Source organism: Kryptolebias marmoratus, linkage group LG10 (assembly GCF_001649575.2).
Source record: "Kryptolebias marmoratus isolate JLee-2015 linkage group LG10, ASM164957v2, whole genome shotgun sequence".
Classification (NCBI taxonomy): domain Eukaryota; kingdom Metazoa; phylum Chordata; class Actinopteri; order Cyprinodontiformes; family Rivulidae; genus Kryptolebias; species Kryptolebias marmoratus.
In genome coordinates, this window is record NC_051439.1 from 13582191 (window position 1) to 13597888 (window position 15698).

The window sequence follows — 15698 nt, forward strand, 5'->3', positions numbered from 1 at the left end:
AAGACTGGGGGCTTTGGAGAAGCTGTTGGTGGGGAAGGGATCCTGCGATGGAGAGGGAAAGCCAGTACCCCCCTCCTCTCCCCGTCACATCCCTTTGAAATCCAAGTGCAGGGGCACGAGCCCAGGGAGGAGTGGCAGCGTGGCCCAGCGCCTGAGCAGACAGGCAGTCACCGTGCTGGGCTGCAGTCCAGCTCGCCTCGCCTGGCCCCTTCCCACTCGAGCCAACTCCGTCTGTCCCAGGCTTATGGGAGTCAGGCAGCCGACCCCCAACGGACAGACCGGAGCCCTGTGCTACTGAGCACCGTGTCAGATTCTCCGTAGGGTTTGAAACAGAGGCAACATCCCCTGGGGAGAGGGGGCCTGCGGTGCTGAGGGGGTGCATCCACTGCGTCACAGCTTCTCCTGCACCCAGGCCTCTGGACAGTGGCCCAGAGTGGTCTGCTGATGATGATAACCCCCACCTCGCCATCAGGACACTCTGCCTTCAAGGCCTGTGCAGGTCCACACATCCCCATGGCAACAGTGGCAAGGCCGTCCACACAGTGTGAGCGGGCAACAAGCCAAGCGCCACCAAATTGGGATGAGGGAGAAAGATTTTAGGAGAATCTAAAGTCCTTTCACCTTTGTTTTGTCTCTGGATGATCTTGTTTTTGTTTCCACTGATTTAATATGATAGCATTTGTTGCAGAGACACTTTCCCCACCACTGCTACACATCAGTTTTGCGTGCCAACAACAACAACAAATAGAACTCGACCCTGAAGCAGAACTGGATTGATACATTCTGAGGAATATGTTGTGTGTTTTAAGAGACCTTGTCACGGCAATATTAAGCCTGCGTAAACACAAGTAGCTTGATGACATTCACGGCAAGCACCTAAAGTTGATTCCCCACCCCCTCTAAGCCACTGAAGATACTGTATGAGAGGATGGGTGGTGTTTACTGAAAGTGGATATCTGTTGTTTGTTTTGTTACTCCGCTTTCCGACCGTAAACACCGCCTAGATTTCCTTGAGTGGTGTTTGAAACGTGTTTGCGAGTGTGCAATGTGTTATATTTGCTGATAACAGGATTTACTCAAACTGTGAATCACCAGTTGAGAAAGGTTAATTGTCAATGCAAGTGGTAGAATGGGAACATGCAATAATTATTAGTCTGAGTTGCTTTATTATTTAATGATGCTAATTAGGCATTAACCGTGCTCCTCTTTTTGGATCACAACTTCAAATGCATGTCAAATTGCATTAAGTTCACTTTGACATCTGTTTGTCGAACGAAAGGAGTGCTGTTTTGTAGATGTCCTTAGTGTGTTTATTATGATGAAACCAATCTGTTCTTGAGGTTCTGATCAGGAAAATAGCTGAGGGATTTTCAGCAATGCTTCACACTTAAGTGCATCCTTATTCGCTTTGCTCCAAGGACAATACATTTCATGATTGGTGCTTTTTTCCCCCCCTCGTTTGTTTTATGGTTTGATGGTGAGTTTGGCTGTTTGGTAATTTAAGCTGGCATTAAGAAGCATGCACAAAAGGCAAAATTTGCAGCAGTTAATATTCCAATAAGAAATAAGATTTGTTTTTGTGTGCCACCCATGAGACAGGCATGGATTGGGCATTAAGGTGGGGGTTGTGGAAAGTGACAAGGAAAGAAAGCAAGAGATCAAGGCATGACTGCCAGTGCATGTCATTGCCCTACACTCTCATCAAATAGCCCCGTGCTGCTTATGCTGCTGACCAGACGCAAATTAATTTGGATGCCTGGAAAGACTGTGGAGCCCAGGACTCATCTTTGCCCTTTTAAAAAGAAAAGACACCAGCGGAGAGCACTCTTCCAACAAGGGGGGGAGGAGGACAGGGTCTGAGAGGGGAGGTTTTGATGGGTTTCAGTGGAGGGCAGCACTGTGTCTGGAATAAGATGGGAGGGTACAGAGGACATGGTTGAATATGCTTGTCCCGCTATGATGACAAGATGGCTCAGCCACCACTGTGCCTGCTTTGGTTCCCCCCCCCCCCTCGTACTTCCCCCTCTGGTGTCCTGAGGGGGGAGAAGGGGCGATGAAGGAGGCTTTTTTTTTTTTGATGGGTGGGCACCGACGGTTAGCTGCAGTTTAATCTTCTCTTTGGCTCACTGGAGATTCTTTCTCCCCAAATCTTTACCTGCTCATCCCTGGGCCCGTGTTACAGGGGAGCTCTTGATCAGTGAGGTGATGGAGAATGGCCCTCGTCACACACTCCAAATAGGATCAGATTGCCTGGGAGTAAAAAAGTAAGAGCTACGTGAAGCCTGCTAAGCAATACAGAGGAGGTGGTGGTGTAGGGATGCTTCAGCAGCCAGATGCTACCAAGAAATGAGCTCTGCTTGAGCTGGGCTGTCTGGGGTTTTTGCGGCTGTAAAAGCTTTGTGCTGTGGCAGAACAACCAAAAAGCTACAGAGCTCGTGTTTACTTTCGGAGGGATGGGCCAAAGGAGGAGAGGAGGAAGGTGGAGGTCTTGTTCTCCTCTGGCATCTCGTTGGCATGTCATTAGCCTCCCGGGGCTCCAGGGAGAAAGAACCAGGCCTGTGTGTGCTTTAAACTCCAGGCTGGTTTGAAAGGTCCCCGTGGAGAGCTGGACCCTTGCTGGAGGACAAGGTAACAAAACAGCAGCATGCTGACAAAAGGAGGGATGGACCCTGAAGAGCGGCCCCCTGGGTTCAGTATTATACCTTAAAGTGGCTCAAAATTAAATGCTTCACTGATGTGGAATTGCTTACCATTTCATTTTAACTCTCATAATCACTGACTGAGTAAAAATTACTTTAAACATCCTAATAAAAATACTTAAAAAAATAGTTTTGTTGCCATATTGCTTTGATTTGTGGTTATTGTCCAGCTCACATATTTACTCTTTATTCATATTTTTTTAATTATTATTTGAGTTGAGGTGTTAGAAACAAAAATTGAACTTTTATCTAATCAGGAATAGTTTTTTTTTATGACATTAAAACTATTTCACAGGAGAGTGAACTCATTTTGCATCTTTTTGTGGACATTTCGGTTTCTGTTTGGTCACTCAATCTGCTTGATGGACATCTTTAAATGATATTGCAGATATTTTGTATCTCTCTAGTCATCTTTCATAGCAATTGCGAATTTATTTGCGTTTATTGTTTCAAGGTTTAACAATTGTTTGGTCAAAAAAAATGAACACAATCCTGTCTGACTTTTTTTTTTTTTTTTTTTTTGACTCCCTGGGCCTCTCGGCCTTTGCTCAAAAGGCCTATCCAGGGATTAATCTGTAGATAAATTTAGAGAACACCCTAAAAAAAAACTAAAAAGTATCAAAGTTTAGGGAAATATGCTTATTTTTTTTCCCTGCTGTGAATTTGATGAGGGGTTTGATACCTCTCTTTTTTTATCCAGAAAATAAAAGCACAGTACGCAGCCACTTGGCATTAGCTTTGAACACAGACAGAAGAAATATTGTTTCCACAACATGTGTTTTATGGCACATTATTTAATTAATCAGTACAAAATAAAACACAACAAAGCAGCAAGATGCATCTCTGTGGTTAGAATTGGGAACTACTTTAAAAGACGTTTTTAGGTCTAAAGAGCTGAAGTTAATTATTTGACTTGAGTACAGAGCAGAAAAATGTTGGGAGAGTTTCAGACTTGGTAACTCTTGCCTCGTGATCAAATACCTTCTTTTCAGAGCTGCACTTTCCACCCCCTTCTTTTCTACAGTAGTAATGCCCCTCACTATGTTTCTACATCTTATCCCTTTTAATTAGAAAGCACATTCTGCAGCCTGGAGAGACCTAATCCCCTTCTGCCCAACAATGAACGGAGTGGCTTTGAACAGCCGACCTGCAACCTCCTCCCCCAGTGCTTTAAATCCCCCCACCCCACACACACACAGGGTGGGGGTGGGGGGGAGTCTTTATTTTTTCCTCCGAATATTTACAGAGTTTGCTAAAAACATATATTTGCATTTTAGGAAAGTTAACAGTAATTAACAACTAAGTGACACGTGTGACAGAAACAAGTGCCGACTTGGCCTATCCCCCCCACCCCAAGAGACGTAACAGCAGCTGATTTGCATATATATTAATGTCCTTTTATGTATAGATTAGATCCCATTAGTTGTGGTGATTCTGTTGGAAGGTGCAGTCTCTTGGATGCTAATAGTCCTGTTATAGTGTTAAAAATATGTTTAAATTGTTGGGAGTGAGGAATAAAACAGGGTTATAGCACTGATATATATTTAAGAGAGACTGGAGACTCTGACCATCTTAACAATGGGCTGAGATTAGATTTTAAAAATCTGAAAAGGAAGGAAAAAATAGAAGACAGAGCTTAATTAACTGTCTGTGCTTTTACATTGCTCATGTCTGCTATTATTATGGTTTTTTTTGGATTAGAAAAGAATGCAAAGCACAGAATTTTGGCTTCGTTCCTGACTCATTTTGATATGAAGGAGCTCATCAGCTGTGGGAATCCTTATTGGGTCAGCGTGATCATTTGTTGAGCTGTTTTTCAGGAGATTTATTAAGCTGTTAGAGGCTCCTTCTGTGCCATCTATAAAAGAGAGGTCATCAGACACGAGAGAAGAGGAGGAAATCAGGCACAAGTTAAATGAAACCAGAAAGTGATATTTTTAGTTCTGCTTTGGCTTCTGCAACAAAGATTTGCTTTTCTCCACAATGAGATTTATCATTTTTCCCCACAAACCGAGGCCAGACTACAAAGATTTAGTACATTTCTTGCTTTCATGTTTGCTTATTAATATATTCAATTTTTATCTGTAAAGTTTTCTGGTCTAAAAGCACGTGTTCAAAACCTGCCATATTCAGAACTCAAACTGTTTATAGTTTTCATATTCTTGCTATAAATGATTTTACTTAAATGCTGACCTTAGGTGCTCAAAGATTAAGGTTTTTTAGGTTTTAGTTTCATAATTAATGGACCTAATTTTTTTAGTTGATAACAGGTTCAGGCTGCAGACAGACCAGTATAGAGCCTCTTTATGTTGCTGTAATTTGATGTCTTTTTCTAATAAACCTTACATGGCTCGAGTTCAGTGTGTTTCTTGACCTTGATCTCGATTTGTTCACTTATATAGATTTTTAAAAAGCCAACTGTGACACAGTGATGTCATCAGTCATCGGCAAATTATGTCATTAGATTTCTTACTTTTAAAAACTTTGGGGTTAAACTCATTATTTGCCTATGACAAAACAAAATGTTCATATCTAAATAAACTATATTATATCCAAACAAACAAATTTTTTTTCTTTTTTTTTTTTGGATATGATACTGTACCCAGAATGACCAGTTATTTCCCACAAATTCCCATGGAAACTTTCCATTTTGGAATATTTCCAAAACTCCCAAGCTTAACTGCTCATTGAAAGTTTCTTGAAATTTATCAGCATTTCTTTCTTTCAACTCTGTCACCTTTATATCTCAAAACAAAAACTGTTGTCTGTAAGGAATTGAACCGAGTTGCATGAACACAATGAATGATTTTTCAAAGAAAACATTACTGAACACAACTTTATTTAGCCTCCATAATAATGATTGTTAAGTTAATTAACATTGATGGAGATGCCCTGAGCAGGTTAATGTTCTGTGTGTGTGTGTGTGTGTGTGGGATGGGAGTGCTGAGAGATGAGAACTTTCATTTTCTCAAAGCTCAGAGGATCTTTTTTGCATCCTGTCTCCTTCAGTTACTCACGCTGTCGCTCTCCCTGTCACATCCTGGTGCGTCCCACTGACACAGCTGAGGAGTGGGCCGCCCGGATGAACACACAACAAGTCTAAACATGAGCATCAGATATGAGAGCGTGGGTCACACTCTGCGCCTCAGGCCACCGTATTTCTTCCCAACTCAAGGGTTCAATTTTCAGAAAGCTACTTAAGTATTATTGTAATCCCCACCCAGCTTTTCTGCCCAGGGCCAGAACCTCAGGTTATCATTTTGGACACTTGATCAGGCGTAGTGCTAAAGTTTAATGTTGCTCTTCACAGTTGTGGTTAGTTACAACATGGTGTGTAGCATAAAAAGCCAACAATGACGGATTAGAGGTCTTGTTTTAGAGTTGCAGCAGTCTGATGTTTCCAGCTGGGACTGTTTAGCAGAACACCAAGCTGCCAATCTATGGATGTGGTGCAAGTGTATTAATAAAACATCAACTCTTAATTTGCTATAACAACACATTAGCATGACAAAATCAATGTCTTTGATAAACTATTCATGTATTTGTCTGAACATATCTGCTGCTCTCTTGGGCCTGCCTGTGCTCTGAGGTGGTGTTTCCTGAGGCTGCTGCAGATTGGGGTGGGGGGAGCAGGCAGTGGAGGTTATAGGAAGGACTGCTGGGAGTTGTGGGGACTAACCGCCTCCATGGGATTTTTTTTTTCTCTTGTACAGTTTTGTTGTCTAAATGTTTTACAAACTTAATTGGCATCCTCGAGGGAAGGCTGCCAGCTGTCTGCCTGATGGCGAGGGTTTCTAATTTGGTGCATGGCGAAGGTTAGCTAGCAGAGCGGAGCGGTGCATGCACATGTCCTGATCAAGCGCAGGGTTTTCTTGTTTCTTCCCCCCCTTCGCTGTTCAACAACAGCTTCACCAGGAAACAGTGAAACAGCTGCTAACAAGCAGAGTGCTGATACTGTGGAGAGAGAAGATAGAGCAGCAGGGAGGTAGCGTGAGCGTGATTGTGATCATAGCCTGGCATTTTAGCCACAAACACATTATGATTTAAAAGTTATTGACAATGTTTCATGAATTCTTTTGAACTCTCACTTTCTCTCCATAGAAAACTGAATAACTTTCTTTTCCTCCTCTCAGGTGAAGAGCTAGGTCTTCATCGATCTGATGCCACTGAGGGATTTAAATGTCAAGATGCCAGTTTAAAATATGTTTTATTAGGGTGGTTTTAAAAATTAAGACTTTTAGTTATGGATTGATAAAACTACACTGCATCGTATTTCAGCCAACGGCTGTTACAAAAATGGAATTAGAAAGAATAAAATACTTTTTGTACTTATTAGAAGTTTTCTGTGTTATATGATTTATCAATACGTAACAATTTTTGGCAGAGAAACATTACATTTCTTCAAATGTTGATATTGCTTTCATTACTAGGATTGTTCTGTATGGTTCCCTACCATTGCAGATTACCTGAAATTATAGGGTAGTACAAGCTATACAGCACCAATACTGCCACATTTACAACCCTTTCAGGGGGTGTGTTGCTACTCTTTGTAAATGAAAAAATAAATAAAGAAGCAATCAACATAGATAAGAACATTTTTAGTCCCAATAAAAAAGTAATAAACACAACTAAGAAAGTATTATCTTTTATATCGATGCATATTGTTACCAACAAATCTACATTTTAAGACATATTAAATTTATTTTACATTATGTATTACATCTGCTTTGGTTCTGGCACAGGTTGCTTTATCTGTATGTTGTTTCTCTAAATGCCTTGCATGCAGCAACAAGTAAAGTTAATGTCTTATTCTGCCTGTGCTCTGCGTTTTTATTTAATCTCTAAGGGCCCCTATGCACAACATTTTATGATATTTTATTTTATGGCCTTTCAAATTGTAGGATTTGGTTCATGTTGTCATTAAGAACATGAGTTTGCAGATAAAAAAAGATATTTGATTTTCACACATAACTCTATTCATTCTCAGCTAACATCCATGAGACTTGCTGTAGTGGTCCACATGGGTGGGTGGGCTGTGGTTTGCTGGTTTAGCCCCCATCAGCTGTGTCTGTAGGACATGTTGACTCTGCACACATTATAACCAGTGCATGCTGTTGCATAGTCATACAGGATAATTGTGTTGTAGTTGTGGTACAGCAGCAGGAAGTGTAAAAGTTTTCATTTCAAGGGTAAAGTTTACTGGTGTTCTTGAGAAGGTGTCAAAGACAACAGAGTGATTTATTAACTCGCTCTCTTAAAACTGTCTGCTGTGAGACAGTATTGGCTCAAATGTTTCCACTCAAAAGTTCAGCTGCTTCTGTAAGAGTTTTGCTTGTGTGACAGTTCAGCAGATATTACTGGAGCACTCTATCAGAACTACCAGCTGCAACCTCTCTACTATAGATGGGATACTCTGCAAAAATCTGAAGGCCCTTTAGGATTTTCTTTCCTCAAACAAGAGGCAGGATGTAGAGGATGGAGAGGATCAATGGATCTAAAGCTTAGTAAGAGCACTGCATTCATGATGCATGAGTCTGGTGGCTTGGGCTGCAGCAAACATATGCTGAGGTCTTTATTGGCATTTGGGGGGAGATTGAAGGGACAGTCAATTAGCTATGAAGCTGCATGTCCCCAGGGGCTCTTGGGAGACCCAGGGCGAATAGTCTTACCAAGATGCTTGACTCTATGAGCAAATGCCACTAAATGGCAACAATTGGCTAATATGTTGTATAATGTTAACAGATGATACTTATGTAAGCAGGTATTGGAAGTAAACTTGGGTGGCAAGACTGGATTTGGAATAGCGGCTCTTGACTTGAACTAACTTTATAATAGTCTAATTGATAAGTGTTGTGAGTGGGACAGGGAGGGGGGCAAAGGGTTGCACTGCACCCCTGGCTGAGGTGCAGACTTGTGAGGAGCATGTGGGGGCACTGCTGATTATTCAACATGTTTCTCTAATCCCAGCCCTTGTGGTAGGAACCTGTGAAAGAGCCTGGTCTTTGTGCCGGGGGGCTAATCGTGTTTTGGAAACGGCGATCGAGGCTAATCTTCTGGCCTGCATCTAATGTGGAGCCGCTGATATCCTCTGCTGCGATAAATTAAGCTACTTATTAATCTAATTATGGTGCATTCATCCCCACAAACTTTCATGTGACTTGGAAAGCCCCCATTCACCAAGAACTTTTGCTCCCCTCCATCTGCCCCTCTCCAAACTTGAGTCTTGAGACTGACTGCCCTGTTTCTCTCTCAGACTGCCTGGCCCTGGCCAGCCCTATTAGGAACCCTCAGGATCTTGCCTCTAACAAGCCTTCAGGCTCCAGTCAGCCTCTCCCTACAGACTGGGGTCAGTCTTACTTATTCTGCAGACACCCCCCAACAGGCCCCACTAACTCTCCATCTGCTTCAGTCCATCCTTACTTTTTATGCTTTAACTTGTTTTAAAACACATACATGTTTTCTTCACTGGTCCTTGCTGTAGATTTAACAGAATCTTAGCTTTCTCAATACAGTATGCTTTAAGTTCTTCTTCATCCAGACACCATTTGTTGCTCCCTCATGGAGTCTCTTTACTTTCTAAAAGTGAACACTTTGACTTTGTTAATGTTGCCTACTTTTTTGCAGTGCCACTGCTTCTCATATTGCCACTCTCTTTCAACTTTTCCTACAAATGCAGTAAATCCCTACAGCTTTGCTATCTATGTCTGTACCATTATAACAATGTTTCTGTAACATCATAGTTACAACTTGATTTGGGGTTACATTCTAGCCTCTTGTCTGATAACAGCTAGGACAGGTTCTTGCTTGACCCTCAACAGAACTAAGTAGGTTTGGAAAATGGTTGGCTGTTCAACCTAGAAACCTAGACATTTATTTTGAACTGTTTTGTACCTAAACCTTTTGTTACAAGCAGATCCTATAGACACCTCATTTTTACAGCTTCAGTAGGGACTATCATATGTAAGATGTAACTTGGTTAAAGCACTCATATTTTTGTCTCTTTCTCTTTTTTTCACTTTTCATCAAACTTCAGTAAATTATGTAGTTTGTTAGTTAACTTGCAAATTGTTGTTATCAAATTTTCTTCTAGGTACCACTAGAGGGATCCTGAGTACCAACAGTGGTACTTGTACCATCGTTTGAGAATCATAGAGATATTACTAGGGGGGCTGGTAAGGACAAATGGTTGGCTACTGATCAGAGAGTTGGTGCTTTAATCCACCACACGCCAAAGTGTTCTTTGGTAAGACACTGAACCCCAAGTTGCCCCCATCTACACATTGGTGTGTGAAAGTGACTTGTAGTGTAAAAGTTCTTTTCATTTTTGTCAGAAAAACTAGAAAAGTGTCACATAAATGCAGCCTGTTTACCATTTACAATGATGTAATGAAATCTCCTTGTAAGGACATTTCAGCAGCGTTAATTAGGACATGCTGACAACAAGACTGTAGATTTCACCTGGTAAGTTGCTGCAACATAAAGCAACATGCCAATAATGCATAAATGTTTAAACTTAATGTTGTAATAACATTCTGGCAATAGTGTTGGTTTGATGTTGTTCCCACTGCTCTGGCTGGTCTTTTACATGGGAGACTAGTGGGAACCTTGAGGATCTTTTAAACTAAAAGTGAGAGCAGGATGACAGGGCCCTTCTTTAGATGGCCAGTGACCCATAAATGAAGGGAGATGAAAGAAGTTCACATCTGATCTTTAGCAGTTCAAACCAGGCTCCAATCACCTGTGAAGGCTCCTCTCCCCACTTTCATAGATTTTAGGAGAGGTGAAGAAGAGTGTCAAGGTGTCCACAGTTTGGATTCTTGTTTTTTTTTTTTTTTAAGCTACTCCCCCCCTTTCCACACACACACACACACTCATTAACTTCATTCTCTTGCTTAAGCTTTTCTGACTTAGCTGTCACCATGAGCTGTGTGAATGTCTTCTTTGTTCAAACTCTGATTTACAGAAGAACCACTTTCATACATGTCTACTTTGTTGCATTAAAATACAGACAGATCCAAAGTCATTTATGGGAATTCACTGCTGGTCTTTGATGATGCCACATGACTCACCTTCCACAGGTATATTCGGTGTGGTGTAAACGTTCTGACTCTCCGTCGGGGATGTTTTGGATGTGCTCTTTCCTCAAAAGCAAAATCTAAAGATGGGACAACAGGAAGGCGCTCGCTGTTGTTTGTTCTTAGAAACAAAGGTTCTATGCTGCTATCAAACTCCCATTAGATATGGAGAATTGAGTGTGTGGTCTTCACCACATACCAAACAGCGAGGTGATAACACAGCACAGAGGCAGGCCAGGATGCTAATTGCATGCCGAATATTTATAGTCTAGACAATTAGCTGTTGCCTTTTATATGCAAAATAACAACAGCAGCAGTGGCAACACAGAGAAAGGGATGGTGAGGTGGTGGGTGGGGTGGGGGGAGTAATTAAGATGCTCAAAACAGCACAGGGACATGCAGTCTGTTGTGCTCTGATTTGTTGCTAACAAACACAATAATTAGCCTGTTATTGTGGGATAATGAAGTTGCCAGTGTCCTTTTCCCTCAGCCAAGTGTCATCTTGAGCAAGGACGTTCCCAATACTGCTGCTGTTATGCTGCCGACAGGACCCTGAAGACGAGGCTGTCGAAAGGTTAGAAGGTCAAAAAGTGGGTCACAGATCTCGTCAAAGAAACAAAAAAATAGTACGACTGTTTATACAATGGAATAAATGATGTCACAGGAAGAGACTGCTAGAAACACAGCACATTTATTTTAGTTCTGCAAGGAAACTGTAATAATAAGAAGTAAAAGAACTCCATATGAGTGTAGATATGTTTGACAAACTGTGTGTGTGTGTGTCATATGATTGTGACCGCAGGTTCACTGAATCAACAATGCTGTCTGGCAGGATTAGGTGCAGCTCGAGCTGATTTGATATTTGTAGCTGATAGTGCTTGTAAGCACGCCTTTGTTCCCTCCCATTGTGGCCAAGATTAAGGCAAACCTCCTCTTCATCATCGTGCTTCGGTGTAGTAATAACCTAGATAAAGCTGCTCTTTGATTGAATCATTTCTGCTCGTGTTCAGGACCTCCTTACTCTCACTCTGTGTCAGCTGTTCAGGCATCACATGCTTCATTTCTTTTGCTCCTTAACTCCATTGCTGGTACTCTGTTTTCATTTTCTAACTTTTCATCTTTAATACCTGTCACTCACTGCTAGACGCTAATGAGAATCTTTGTGTGTGTTGATTTTCACTAATGATGTCTTGAATATTGCTTTTTGGTTGTAAATGTTCAAACTGTGCAAAGAACTTTTGCAAGAACTTTTAATAGAGTTTAGTAATTGCACGAAGTCTCTGATTTGTTAGTTTGAATAAACAAATTAACATTTTTTAACAGTCATCTTCAGGAATTTAAAATTATGGAATATTTGTGTGATATTTCAGGGCAATTTAGAGGCCATTGAAGTGTAAAGATTTGTTTGGTTTCATGTGGAAGTTTGAATTTGTATTAATAGTTGCCAGCCTCACAAACAACGTTTCCATGCTGGCACACATATTTAAATGGGTAGAAAATAGATATCTTGTGCTGCATGTTTCACATCTTTCTGGGTTGTAAAGAATTTAATTATCGCAACATCTTTATAGGACTTTACTCTTCATTTACACAGAAAATGGGTCACTGTGTAAATATTCTATATGAATTTCTGCTAAACAGATAATATCTCAGACTGCTGTAAATTTGAGTGAGGTAAACAATTTTCATGTGCAGCGCTTGTCTTCTTCTGAGGTGGATTTATGGGCATCAATCACAATAGAGTTCAGTGGTTTAAAAATTGTTAATGAATGTAGGTTTCACATAATTATGAGACAATAATATAGATGTTGATGAAAACCATGCTTTGATTGTGCACACTAAAAACCGCTGGGTTAAAAACAGTCCCAGCACTGAGTCAAATTTGGACCTAGCCAACCCTGAGTAGTTTTGGCTCAACAGGGTCATGTTATTACTTTGACGCAGTGCTGGAATAAGTTTTCAGCCCAAAAACTGGGTTCAAAGGACAAATTTGTTTAATTAGAGCTTCTAAAAAAGTTGAGTTATAAAGAGCAGCCCAAAATCTGCCCTACTAGCTAATTACAACTTAGGTTGGTGACTCTGGTGTTGATCACAATCATGGCTTTAAATCATGGAGTTATTTTCTGGAGAACAAGAGTCTTTCTGTAAATATGTGATTGTGCATTTATGACCTAGTGACACTATCTTTGTCACATTCATTACAGTGGAGTTACATTCTTGGCCACAAACCTTTTCTTCCTCCTTACCTCCCCAATAAGGGTTGTCACATGACAAAAGATACCCCAAGTCATTGATGTGATTGTGGATCTTTCCGCCTGCTCTCTCTTACACACAGAGGCTAATCTTTACAGGTATTTCTTCTCTGCTGCTGTTATTAGAATGCAGCAAATGCTCTCTATTGATGCATGTCAGAGCCTCATTCTTTCATCTCCAACATTTAATTTACCGTCCTGTTGTGCCACTAATCCTGTGTCGTGCCATTTCCTCCGCTCCTCAGATTGCTCTCTCAAAGCCCCCTCTCCGCCAGATAAAGAGGAAGGTAATCGCCATTGTCTGGCTACAGATACACCAGTGCTGGCTCCCCTTCTTTCTCCGGCTCCAAATTAAAGGGCCGCCCTGCCCTTGCGCCCCCTTAATCACCGGCCTCGTCTCTCTGTGCAAGTGGACCCCAGGGCTGTTGCACTTTCATCCACAAATAGGCTTTCAGTGAGAACCACCCAGGGCTGGCCTCCTCGCAGGAGCTCCCCACACTCTGCTCTCCTCTGCCTCTCCTGCAGGAGTTTCAGCCTCACACACTTGCTCTTCCTCAGGCTCCCTCCAACGATTGAACATGAAGCATATTCTACTTTCACTTCTCTTGCACCCTGATGAACTGAGTCTGTCTCTCTCCTCAGGAGGTCTGACCTACAACTCTGTTTTGGAACTTCAAAGTGGAAGCACAAAGAGTCGTTTCAACTGTTTCAACTGGAAGTAGAACCAATAACACCCGCCACTGTGTTCCCTTTGGTTTCTGCATTTATATTTGGTGCAAGATTTATCTGATTGGGTCTTTAAGATTGGAAGCTTGAATGCAACAAAAGCAGAAGAATTCAGCAGTTTACAATGAATTAAGCTATCTGACCACTGCAATCATCATCATCATCGAAAGTACCACTGGCATGATGGCTTTATCAGGGTCAGCCCCCCTGCCCACAAATACACAGATTTGCTCAACAGCATTTGGCTAATTTCTGCTAATTGTGGCTCTCACTTCCCTTTTGCTGCATTGACACAGAGCCGGAGGGCTCAGCCAAATCATCACCATTATGACATTAGCAGCAGCTTATCCAGCGCTAAGAGCTTGAGCTGATACTAACACTAAGGAGTTTAGGATGCTAAGATGAGACCAAGCAATCGCAGTAGCCGCCGTAAGACTGATGGACAACAATGAAAGTTTACAATACGGATCAAAAGATCCTCGTAGGGTTAAGCGAACTATCCAATTAAGAAAACGCGCCTTTCAGTGGATGTGAGGAAAAAGACACTGCTTGAGTTAATGCAGAAAAGCTCCAGCTACTAATAACAAGCCGTTTAGCTTGAGCGACTGCTGCCATGTAAAGAATTTGCTACTTGGTTAGCCTCTTTGCGCTGGACTTATTAAGACTCCTGTTAGAAGGATTCTCATTGACTTGGGTGAAGTGGCTGTTTAATACACACACAGATAATTAGTGGGGAAACAGTATTGTGTGTTTATGAAACAAGGATGAAGGGGAGACAGTAACCAAATGTTCGGCGTAGTGGAGGAAAGGGACCGCTTGTGATGTGTCCCAGGTTGTAATCCCTGTACAAGATATTGTGGATTCCCTTTTAGCCAGCAGAGGGGCTCTGGCAGAGAAAAGATACTGGGCTTAATTAGACGTGTCTGTGGAAGAGAGGGGCTTTAGGTGAAGCTAATTAGGATCATAGCTGTGGCTAAAATAGTTTCAACTGAACTGCAGTACCAATCAGGTTCCAGAGGAGCAGAATAATGCCAGTGTGACCCTTTTTTTGTTGATTGCTCATGAATGCATATCTTGACAACTCAATAATTTTGTAAATATTGTCCAATTTTTAGGACTTTCTTCATGTTTATTGACAGTAGGACAAGGAGCATAAATACATTAACTGCTTTCATTCTGTCAAAATGTCAAGTCTGTTTCACTAATTAATGCATATCTGAGTAAATAGTAGCTGATAATGAACTTTTTAAAACATTTACTGGTCTAAGTCATTGAATTTTTGGCCAAATCTCATTTCACCCCATTCTTTACGTTTTTTTTTTTTTCTGGCCCTACATTTTGCACGTTCGTGCTGGGGGGAAGAGCAATTGTAACACTGTCAATTACTCTAAACAAGCATAGAAAACAGCAAAAATAGTGTTGTATTTCTTAAATAAAATATTTTACCATCATAGCAACCACTGTAATGTCTAGTTTACTGTTATTATTATTGTTGTTCTTTCCTATAATATTAGAAATATATGCAAAGTTTGTTGCCGGCTAGATTTATATGCCATATGTGAGCTTGTTGATGTTGTGTTTGTTTATGTTAAAAGTATTGGCAACAACTCATGGTGAATTGACTTCTTAAAGGGGTATTCATGTCTCAGTGAAATATTTTAAATGCTACTTTTTGCAACTTTGAATTAATGGCCAAAGTCTAGGGTTAGGGGTATAAATAGGAGAAATGTTAAGAAATAGGACTTGGCCTTAGTCTAAAGTCGGTCCACTGCCAAACGTTTGTCAGTCTGTCTGCTGGTTCCTGGGCCTGTTAGTGCCAAAGACACTTGACAATACCAGTGAAACTGAATCAAACTTGAGCCCTCTTGTGTCTTCTGGTAGGCAAAATGGTTGGCGGCCAAACTGCTGCTCCGATAATCCCCCTTATTGACAGGGGCTGCTCTGGT